We start from the raw sequence: 13,074 nt of genomic DNA, 5'->3' as shown, positions 1-13,074 counted from the left end.
ATGCTTAACAATTTTAATTTCCTTCTACCTAAAAGTAAAATATACAAGTATATAATTAATAGTTGATGAAGTACTTGTTGTTTTATAATTTATTAATATAAATCACAATTATTATTTGTAATAGTAACCAACTTGAATTTATCATTTTACAAAATGTATTGTTGTAATAATAACTATACAATTTATATGATATAGATATTAGATACTGCAGAAACATCATTAAATAACAAAAATAAAAATAAAATTAACAAATAGAAATAAAATTAAAAATACTCCTGTTCATAGTATATTACTTTTAGGTGAAACTCAAGTATTCCAAGCAGTTTTAGCTTTTTAGGGATATGTAAGTACTTTGTGGTCAATGTTAATTTATATTTTTTATCGTTATAACAGTCATCGGATAACTGTCTCTATAAATTGTTGCATTCTACGAATTATTAAAGACGTGATTATAATATCTATTTTAGTTTTTGTTCAAAAGGTACATTGTCTATTTTTTATACATATTATATTGTTATTTTGATTTATAAAATAAAAATAAATAAAATATAAAATATAAAAGATAAAATAATAAAGTATAATTTAAATATACTTATCAATAAATTTGTGTAATAGAATTACTGCGATGTCTTAGAGTATTAAAATCTCACACTTAAATTTAATGTTAATATTACAATATAGTATTGCGTATTTCTTATAAATAAATATTGTGTATGATATTGACGTGTGGCATAGGTAGGTACATGTAAATAATTTATATATGCATAAAATACACATATCTAGTTCTGTTTTAATCTATTCGTCATCAACATTGCTGTAGCTGCTTAATAAAGTCTGTCGCTATGATATATATTATATAGCATAAGTGGAAATATTATTATATGTATTCCATTTTGCTCTTTTGAATTAATTAAATTCTTTAAAAAAAAAATGACCGACTTCGTGTGGACGCGTGCAAAAGTATAATACATATATGTAATAGAAAATTAAAAAGGATTCTTCGTATCCTCCGCCACGTCTGTTCTGTATTTTTAAATAAATTAATATGGTTTAGTCGTCATCGCCATCGTTGTTGATTGCAGTTGCCAAAATACTTTTCTGACGATGAAATCATAGTGAATTCAAAGTTAGAAAAACGTGCGTTTTATAGCATGTATTGCTCATGTATTTCTTCTGAAATTTTATTTTTTACGCTTTTACCAAATTGTTGGCATCCCCTTCGACATGAACCCGCGGTGACATCACTCCGTTATCGTTATAATTACCCGGCGGCGTTATTTTGTCATCGTATTTTTTTGCACACTTTTTTACTCACACTCGCATAGCGATACAACGGTGGACGTTACGGCCGAGATGAGGTCAAAAAGAACACACACGTATATTACATATTTACATAAGCTACTACTACTTTTACTACTACTACTAATTTCACTACTATTTCTACTACTACTGCTACTAATACTACTACTACTACTACTACTACTACTACTACTACTACTAATATTATTATTATTATTAAAATAATATACGCACATGTATTTGCCAAAATCGTCGTACGTAAATTACTTCCTGGCATTGGTCCGATTTCCGGGGGGTCAACTACCAAGACGCGCGTATTTCTAAAGAACTCACGTCATCGACCTTAATCCAATACTTAAAATATACAGTCCACCGATCCACTGCTTTTTTTTTTTTGTATTTTTATCATTATTGTTACCGTATAGTATAGTGTCTCCCATTTCGATCTGAACTGTTGCCACAGAAATTATTTGTTTTTAATTATAGTACATTACGAGTATGTAATGGAATTTTTTTTTTTTTGTTATATTCAACGCAACATGTTGTACCGTAATGAACAATTATTATAAAAAAAAATGCTATTGTCGTGGTTTATAAAAGGCATGTCTTCTGAAAATAATATATAACCGAGCATATCATAGATACGGAGACGTGTTGTTTGATTCAACATATATATGGTTCTTAAAGTCATTTATCAAAACTCTTGAGCTATAATTTATCAACCTAATTAATTTTCACAGGTATCTCTTATTAAAAAAATGTAATTACTATGCTACAACATATAACAATTATTATCATGCTTTTGATCTAATAAAAACAACTCGATGTTTAGTAATCGTTTTCGTTATAGGTATTAAACACTATAAAAGTCGTCTCGGCAACTTCGACAAGCAATGCGTTCTATTGTATTTTGAATAGCATTTAATATGTTTTATTTATCTAGTCAAATAAACCACTGTAATCAATCAATATATGTTGAGTGGGGTTCTGATCTATGAAACAACGTAGGTTGACGTGTAATCGTTAAATATGATAATACAATTTTCACGAGTTTGATATACACTTTTATCGTGCACTCATTAACACAAAACGCTCTTTACAAATATATTATTTATTATTACGAGCCATTAAATAGTTAATATTTGTTAGTACGCCCTCGATTTAAATATTAATTAAACGACTATTGTTTTCATTTCTTAGATAAGTGCTGAAGAGTATAATATTTTATATGTTATATACCTATTCGTACCAATACATATATTATATTAAATATTGTATTCTTGTTTAACGGGAAATAATAATAATTATGAACCAATAAAGTTTGAAATGTTATTAATTATTTATAGTTAAACATATTATAAATATATTGTCCTTGTATATTAACTGTAGTATAATTACTTTGTTTTTTTATTAATCAAAACATAATTATAAGCTTTTTTTTTTTTAATATTATTATTTGACAATACGAAACAATTAAAATGTATATGTTTGAAATAGAGTTATTTTAGTATAAACCGTTCAATTTGTATCAGGATAATGCATTAAAGTGTGATTTCTCGTACTCTTTTTTTCTGAAAACTTTTTCGTCGTATTCATCTGCTTTGATTATTTCAGTCGTCTTGGCGTTGATATGCTTAGAATATTAATTTTTCTCTTTGTGAGTGTTTAATTATTAGCGAGTATATTAAATTAGTTACTTATTGGTTTGAAAACAATATTTGTTTTTCGTTGTATAAATCTATGAACCTTTCATACATATGGACGTGTGTATCCTTGTAATGCATTATAATACATTACCTATTATTTATTATGTAAACTTATGTCTAAGTTGTTTGAGTCATACAAAATTATATATGCGTTTATTACATGTATTTTTTAGATATGGTATTAAATAAAAATTAAATGATTAACATTCATAACTAGTCAATATAAGTAATATAATTAATATGTATCATAATATATTATACATATATTAGTTAATTATGTTTAAAACTTTTCTGCTCTGTGAAAATATAAAAATACCATTTGTATTTTTAATGTATTTAAGTAGGTAGTAAGTACTCACGTTTTTTTAATATTATCTTTTCAAAACCTGCACATATAAACATATTTTTTTACATTATTGGATATACATTTTTTTCTAAAATTATATAATACAATTTTATGTTTACTTGATAATTATAAAAAATAAATAAATAAATAATATCTTTTAATGTCAATTATCGGATAATTTATAATTTATTAATAAATACAATATATTTTAATACAAATTGGCATTAAAAACACTAGTATATAACATTTTTTTTTTTTTCAAAATCTGATTCTTTCTTATATGAATTAATGGTACACAAAAATATAATTCCATACAATCAATATATTTTAATACATAAATCATTTATAATTCACCAAGCTATTTATCGTAGATATCTAAACGATAAATTTATTTCACGATGGCATTGAAATTTCAAAAAAAAAATACATCTAATACATAATATCTGTAAAAAGTACATATTTTATTATACTACATAGTGCTGATGAAATCACATAAATACCAAAAACAATTATGTAGCATTACTTGTTTTAGCACGTGGCTATTATATTTTATTATTATTTCATATTAATACGAATATAGTACTATAATTTTAACAGAATTTTTTGTACGTCTAATTGAGTGGTTGACACAAGTATATTCGTATAGATCAATAAACTTGATACTATAAAGTTTATTTAATATATGAATTACTTAAATTTAAGAAATAATATTTTTTTTTTATAAAGTTATTATGTTTAATACTTCTTAAACTAATCTGTATAATATCATAATCTTAATAATATCTTATCATTGGAATACAATTTTTCTAATGCCAATTATTTGACTGAAATATTAAACCTATCTAAGATAGATTATTGTTTCAGTAAATGTATCATTAAATTAAATAACATTGAGCATAATAATAAATACAATCAAAAAAAAAAATAAAAAATATAAAAATGAATAAAAAACAGATTTGTGGAATGTTAAAAATGTTTTTCTCGATATATTATGTTCTATAATTGGCTCAGGGTAAAACGTAAGGCCAAAACTTTTTAGATAATAAACCATAATAAATCATCGTAGCCGCTTATTAGTTATAATATCTTAGTGAGCTATTGTGTTTGTTATCAACACAGAAAATCACCTTGAGCCACTCCAAAATTATAAGCAGCCTGCAGCACATTGAAAACGCGAATTTGTGACCCGTGTCCACACTTCACACTTGGTGGTGACAAATGTATGGACGGTGGTTAATGTTTTATTGAAAATCGCGATTGTTTGTAGTTAATGTTACCTTGTAACAAATATGATTCAAATTTAATTCAAATCAGTTGCTGGAAACGATATAATATTGTATACTAAAAACATTGTTTTTTTTTCGCAACGTTATAATATAAAGTACAATATATAAATAAATAATAATATAAGTTTATGTTTTTCATTAATTTTCATCGTTTCGGTACATCAATAGTCTCTACTCCTTTTTACTTTCTTGAGATTGTTCGCTTGTATTTTATTATTATAAGACATGTTTACCATGATGAAATACAACAACTTGAAAACAACAAAGGAGTCAATCATTTTTCTTATACGTACATTTGTTATTTAATTTATGCAACAGTGAAGAAACTATTGATTTTAAAATGATGTATTTTATGTTTTCGAAATAGTAAGAACATAAAATGAACTTTCTGCAAATTGGAAATTTAACAGAATTCATAATTTATTAATATTTATACAACTATAAATAAATTATAATTTTTTCAGTTAACTTCAGATAAACAGTGAATTCACAGAATAGTTATTCTGGCTTATTTTGCAAATTAAATGATTCTTTAATCAATACTACTGTGATTTTTTATGACGATGTTATATACTTTTGTGTATAAATAGAGTAAAATTAAATGAAAATAAAATTAAGTAATTGGACAAAAATGATAAGGCTCAGAGGCACTGAGAATATTACCTAAATCAACATATATTTTATTTTATTTTAATTATTTATTCTGTATTTAATGTTATTTCTACTAATTACTACTGTGAAATAACTAACTACTATTTTATTATCTGAAATGGAAATTTTTTTATAAAGGTCATATTTTGTACTCTATATTTGTATTAAAAGAACATACATATGTACTGTTAAAACGGTACCATATAATATTTGAAGACTTATCATGTACAATATATAAACGGGTTTATTTTTTATATGTATTCACTATTCAGTTTTTGGATTACTTTGTTTTTTCACTACCATTAAGTGCTTTTCGAAGAGTCATGGCTATTATATGTGTTTATAATATCGCGTGGCAGTCACCAGCCGTGATCTCTAACAATTATTAAAATAGTTATTTCATTTAACTACACACTATGTTTAACTAAAAATAATGATATTCACAATATTGTGCATGCATAATATTAAAAAATTTATTTTTTTTTAAAACAGACGTTACCTTCGTGATAGATGAAGTACACATAATGTCCAGAATTTAAAACAAAAATAAATAGTTAATGCAGTTTCTTACATATTTTATTTGAGTATAATTTAAAAAAAAATAAACCAAAAAATTCTTTAATCTTTTTCATTGGAAACAAGCAATACAAGAAGCATTTTTTTTTAATTTTAGGTATCTGATTGTAAAAAAAAATATATATATATATTTCCTTATATATTATAACGTACCAATTCGATAAATTAAACACAATATAATATAATCCTATAAAGTTGTTTACCAAATATGAACACTCTTGTTTTATGGATAGTGTATTTATTTAAATTTTGGTTAAAAGAATTGTGGAGTATTTTCTAATACCATATTTCTTGTGGCGATGCATAGATATTTTTTTTAACAGACATGAGTTTTTGAACTAGATACCTATTTTTTTGGTAATAGTGATGGTATTTTGATTATAACGTTACAATTTTTAATAATATCTAAGGATAAAGATTTTATCATTAAAAAAATGTTTTTGAATTTTATATTAATTTTCATATTTTTTTTTAAGTATCATAGTATAATAGATTTATAGAACATTTATTATGATTACAATTATTTGTTAAACATTAATTATAACAGCTGATAATTATTATAGATATAAATATTGTATTGCTATTAAAAATATGTTAACCTGTATATTTATACTTCAATATTATTTAGTTTACCCTTTTAATAATAATAATTATAATGACAATAATATGATAAGTGAATCTTAAAAATACCTATATGTAAAACATACCAAACTCTCGTCTTTACCTAAAATGTCAAGATTTTTCTAGTAACATGTGCATAATCTAATTATTACAGTAAGCGAAAAAAATGAATCTGTCAAATATTTCTTTGATTTATTGTTTTTTTTATGAAGAAGAGGAAATATTAAGTGGTACACTACATTTTTCATTTTTAAATGAGCACAAAATTTTTTTTTTATTGTTAAGTTTGTTTTTTTTGAAAATGTATATTAAATCGGAATGTTAAAAAAAATAGTTTCTGAGTTATTAAACTTTGGTGGTTTAAATATTATTGATGTGTTTAAATTTTACAATTATTTAAAAACGTTTTCCAAGTAAAATAAATACTAAATTTTACATTTTATGTATTTAAACCTTATTATTTTGACTACTATACTTACTAAATAAAGTTTGAAAACTCAGAAACTAATCGTTCGAATTTCAAATTATTTACGTATAATAAAAAATAAAAATTATCTACTTAACAGTTTACAATGAAAAAGTATATGGCCTTCACCGAATATAAATAACACGAAAATTCAATAATTTCAAAAATCAAAATTTGAATAAATAAATTTTAAAGGATAAACGGGGATGAGTATGCTTGGTGAATCACTCCGTTCTTAGATTATAGAATACAGATGTACCTTGAGTATCCATTATATTGACAGTACTGTTCTCGAACACGTTCATCCCGGAACTCAATCCACCTCCACAATAAATTATGATCTACTACCACACTTTATAATATGACCATAGCTTTTGATTACCGCTTTGGTTTCCGCGATCGCATACGTAATATTATACTGCATATACGACTATACACAATAGCACGTTCGTTCGTTCGCGCTTACACATACATACGCATTTCCTCGTATATATGTACCTATATATATTTATTTTTTCATACACATATATTATATATTATGATATGTGCTTGTGTATGTACGTATATACATGGTTAAAATATGTATAGTAATAACTATACTAGGTGCCCCGCAGCAGGATATCACTTCATAAATTATTAATTCACGTTGGCCATACGCACAGCAACTATTTTATACGCGTATCGTAAGCATGCATATACATCTAGCTATGTGTAAATACTATACCTCAAGTAGTGGTGTGCATGATGGCAGGGGTTGGTATTGAGGAACCATGGAGTTACTACGGCGTGTACCTATAACCTATATATAACAGATTATGTCCACCTCGTGCATAAATGAATCTAAACTAGGCACCCAAACATATTTAAGTCCTGTAACGAATTAGTAAATACCAAATGAACACACACACACTCATATATATTATAATATATAGAGAATATCCTTGCCGGATGATAACGGTACGTGATATCCTCACATATGGGCCATTATGTCTGCCCTCCAATCGGTCAAGGAGATTTATTATAATTTAAAGATGGGACCGCGTATATATAGTGTGATCGTGCCTTGTGTGTATGCATGTTGTTGTGTATAAAATACAGATACACATACACATACATATTATATATATACTTTACAAGTACGCGTGCGTGGCTTAACCGTTTTCGAACGTCGAAAAACAAATAAATTATATGCATTTACCTCTACACGTCATTTAATATTATTATAAGTATTTGTTTTTTTATATAAATATAAACTCCTTTATATTAAACCTCATCTAGCTGGCAGATGATTTCATAACTTAAAAGTGACTTATCTGCGGACAAAACAAGAATATTACGAGGGTGAAATGAAACGTCTTAACACTATTCCCCTATTTATATGCTACTTATAGTTAAAGTTCATAAAGTACGATAAGGATGATCTACACATATTTATATTCAAATTCACCGTTGTTTTTACTGCGTCATCTAATTCGTGCTAAAAGTTCAATATCCAAGCGTGTTGAACAATTTTTCAATTAAGTTGGAATAATTATATCATAACGGCGCTGCTCACCCGATACACACACAAGTTTAGATTGTATTGTGAACGGACAATTAGCAATCGTTTTATTTTGATATTAACATATGTGTCTTCATGCATTTCGAAAAATATCGATGTTTTAATACTACGTATAATTATACTTATTGTATGACAAATGATTAAATTGATCGTAGCGAATAATATCAGCTGAAATAAATGAAAAACCTTTACATTTTTCGTCAGCCAACCATTCCAACATGACGACCACAAATCTATAGATTCGTATCGATTTGAAGATCGACTCCGATATTATTATCAACTTATAACCTCTTGATATGTAGATACTATACCTAGTAGTATATATAATAATATATGTTATTATTGTCAAAACTCATTTGTTCTGACGACGGTCTCGTATCCCCAAAAGACTCATCCCCAAATAAATTGTCGAGGCCACTATTATTGCCAATGCATCGTATTCGAACATGATACTACGTACGTGGTAAACGTATATATAACACAGTATATTATTTAATATATTATATATTATATGCATATATATATTAAATAATATTCGAAACGCATTCGATTTCCGTAGCACGAATGAGTAACTTTATGCTTCTCGCTAGCTACAGTATAATAATAATACACTGGTGTCGTGGAAACCAAAATAGGGACTGTTACTGCCGACACTGCTGTTGAGGGGATGATAGGACCATCACCGTTATTTAGGGGTTGGCATAGTATATTTCATCGAAATTAGGTTTTATCGCCACCACGTATTCCTTCATCCCCATCCACAAACTGTACTTCCCCCACTACCATTTCCCACAACCACCTCCACTACACTGCGTATACATATACGTAACGTATAATAATATAATATATATATATAGCTACTGGCTGGCTGGCAACAGCCATCAGAACCGTATTTCTTCGGAATACCATTGTTCCGGAACGGTGTTCGGTCGCTTGCTGCCCGGGAAATTGATCCGTCGGCGCTAAGTACATTCGATCCATATCGGTGATTTCCTATACCGAGAATTCCATTATGGCGCATTAATGATATATATATATGAACATTATACGAGTACCTACGTACTAGGAGAGGCAAAAAGTGTTCTAATAACTGTACTTTAGTGTCATAAAATATATTGTAGGTAAATATTGTTATAGAGGCTGATAGAGATCTGGTGGATCCCAATATGTTTTCAAACAAAATTTGTGAAAGTTTGCATCGTACATCATAAAAAATTTATTTATGGGATATCAAAGCTTACATAAGTCTTAACCGCCATTCGTCCAATTATTAACTCGATTACCCACATGACCAAAATATTATCATCTAATTATTGTTATCAATAAACTATTATTTTTATTTTTATCATTGTTTATAATCATAATATTGGTCTTAAAAGATATTTCCATGACAAAACGTTCCTTGTCTTTTTGTTTTTATTTATATGGATATCTTTACTATTAATTCTGTTAAAGTATGCGGTAAATATTTTTCCCTATCCGATTATACTCAAAACTATTTTAAATTATCCATACTTAAGGAGTTTATTAAAAAAAAAATTATAACCCCACGAGAAAACGTCATTAAAAATTGATTTCAATTAATATTTGAATACCTACCATTAGGGCCAACCATTCGATTTGTTTATGAATTATATTTTATATGAACATAATAAATATATTCAATATTAATGCAGTTTAATGATATACTAATGCAAATATAAACATTTGATTTATGAAATTTGAAGTAGAACACCTACTGTTTGTACTACAATAATGATAAATGTTTAACAGTCGTAAAATAAGATTATTGATATTTATTCCAACTAAAATGTTAAGCACTTACGTTGTATGATTTTTCGTCAAGTAAAAAAAATAAGACTATTACATTTTCAAAACTAATATAAATAAAATATATTCCATTTATAAAATAGTTTTATTATTATTTTCGTAAAAACTGTTTAAAAATTAGTATTAGTAACTTTATCAACGAAGTCCGGGAAATATAAATGTAATTTTTGGTTTTAGATGTATAATTCTTGTTTTTTCAGTTTTTTTTTCGATACTCAGCAGTTTTAAAATAAAAATAATAATCGTATACGGTCATTTATTGACGGAAATAAAATGAGTGATGACTAATTTTAATGTCACGATCGTATACCTATTTTATAATATGTATACTGTCAGTAACATGACGTCGACGATGAAATTACAATATAATATCAAACAGCATTTCGAATTTGTACTTGTGTTATGGATTATTTTATCTTCGATACTTCCCACAGTCTCATGGGAGGAAAAAAATTTAGAAAAAACGCCCCAACCGACCGTTTATTATTATGCTAATTACAACAGATCGATTTAAAACTAAAATCAAGGCCACCGCCATATTTCACGCATTTCCCCCCGACAAAAAATATCCCCTCCCACAATCATATAGTAGTGCAGAAACGCATTATGAGCGGGTTTTTTTTATATGGGTTATATTATTTTTTCACTCCACTGTGGCAACGACGTGAATTCCCTGCTCCCTCGTTCTGCAGTTAAATGAGCCGTACATCCTATATAGACCTGTAGTAAATCAAACCGTTGTAGTTCTTTCGCACTGCTCGCATATATGCTGTATATTATTACAATAATTCGGTATATAATACATAGAAAGCAGCAGTCAACGATTTCTTTTTCAGCGAGCAGTCGCACAAATACACAAATATGCCTGCACGGTGTACTGATATCAAAACTTTTTTCGTTACCACAAAAAAAAAAAATAAAAATATGAAAAAATATAATAATAATGTGATATCGTAATATCGCCGAAAACACACACATTGTCACCGTAGCTATAATAAATCTAAATGCGCTCGTTTTCGAATGCGTGGGCTTAGCATGGCCCCCCACGTGTGAGAGTGTGCGGCATGTCTAGGGCGCGATATACACAGAGTTGTATATCATTATAATTTATATTATTATTATTATTATTATTATTTACAACGAGTGGCGAATATGTTGTTGGTTTTCTCAAAATTGATATTCATTGGATGAAAAACGTCGAAAAGTACTAGGTTTTCACATTTCTATAGGAATTATTATACTTTTAACGTGACAATGACCGTAAGTTATTGTAGCCGTGTAATGATAGGTATTGATCAAAACTGAATTAAGAGAGCATCGTTAAAAAACACGAGAAGACAAAATTTCACCTCTTAAAATCTCGTTTAAAAAAATGTATTTTGTGTATACACATTTTAAATTTACCATTGCATATATTATATTTATTTTATTGAATATAAATTAACTTTATGTATATTTTGTGTCCCATAAATACTTCAATGATAATATAGTATACATCATTATTTATTATAAACACATTTCGGGAAATTTATAAACCGGTTTTTAACATATCTTCTTCAATGACTTACATACGACTACATTATATATGAGTTAAGACAACAAGCACGTAATATTTTGTTATTTGTGTGGGCTGATTACATTTTAACAGTCATATCCATGTATTTTTACACAAGTACGTATTTTGAAAATAATACCATAATATTTGAATACATGTGTATATATATTAATTTGCGTATTAAATAATAAAATACACTAGTGTTGTCACATACGTATTAAATATATATATATAACTTTAAATTTATACATTCGAATATGGTAATAATTTTATTTCTTTTAAAATAAAAAATAAAAATAAGGCTTGATAATCTATTGCAATTGTCCGATTATACGGTTTTAAAATATTTATTCATCTGAAAAAATCTTTTCTAATTGATGCAGTTATTATGGCTTGATGATTTGTTGAGCGAATAAATATTATAGTCTAATGGTATAAATGGTAAAATAAGGATTTACATTGTATTAATTTTCGTAAACAAGGGAATTTATTTCGTGTTCAACAGCTGAATAATAACTAAAATATATTTATTTGATCTAATTAATATTTTACCAAATAATACAAGTATGAGTGAATATAATTAAATTGTCTTAAGTTTTTGAAAATGATAAATAGTTTAGACGAATTCGAAATAATATTTTGTAAAAATATAGATGTAAAGCATTTCACAAGAAAAAAAATAGAAATGGTCGCGAAAATAAATAAACATTGTAGAATAACATTTGAAAGTAATTGCTGTGAAGTGTAATATGTTTGACATTAATTGCCTTGACCAGTAATTAATTTGGAAATAGGAAAAAACGGTATATTAAGTTGGCTGTTTTTCAACTAAATTACAGTTCATGGTGAAACGCGTCAGACATTAGGTTTTTGTGCCAAATATCAACACAGTCACAGAAAAGAAAAAAGTTTATATCTTATCTTACACTTAAAAGTAATAATAAAAATGCCTTTAAAGTTATGTATGTTAAGAAAACAAGAATATTTAACAACCTTCAAAAATAGAACTTAGTGGTAAAGTCAAATTATTACATTACCTACTATTATTAACATTTTGTATTTAGGTAAATGATTACAATCATAAATTACTTAAACAATAATTTCTAAATTGTATTATACAAATAAATAAAAGTTACATTACAAATATAATGTTCAAAAAAAAAACCCATTTATCTCA

This window comes from Melanaphis sacchari, unplaced genomic scaffold (genome assembly GCF_002803265.2).
Source record: "Melanaphis sacchari strain LSU unplaced genomic scaffold, SCAv2.0 Contig50_pilon_pilon, whole genome shotgun sequence".
Taxonomy (NCBI): domain Eukaryota; kingdom Metazoa; phylum Arthropoda; class Insecta; order Hemiptera; family Aphididae; genus Melanaphis; species Melanaphis sacchari.
Note: the sequence above shows the minus strand (reverse complement) of the source record.